A 375-nucleotide genomic window follows, 5' to 3' on the forward strand; every position below is an offset into this window, starting at 1 on the left:
TTTTTTTTTATAAAAATTTAATTATAAATTTAATAAAATTATAAAGACTAACAGAATAATTAAATAATTTAATTTTTTTTGAATAAAAAGTATTTCATGAAATTAATTAAGCATCTCACTTACGGTTATTAATGTAAAGTTGTGAAAGTAAAGTAAAGTTTTAATCAAATATTATCTAATAGTCTAAAACATCAATCCCAAGAATACTTAAAGAACATCTATGAAGCCCTTTTTTTAATCTTAAAACATGGCATCTTATGTTATTAAGCCATGGTTGCTTATTATTATTAGACCAAAGTACTCATTATGCCACATGATCAAGATCCATTTTTGATCGAGATTCCGCTTCCGAGTAATATATAATAATACTCCAAC

This window comes from Arachis ipaensis, chromosome B03 (assembly GCF_000816755.2).
Source record: "Arachis ipaensis cultivar K30076 chromosome B03, Araip1.1, whole genome shotgun sequence".
Lineage (NCBI taxonomy): Eukaryota > Viridiplantae > Streptophyta > Magnoliopsida > Fabales > Fabaceae > Arachis > Arachis ipaensis.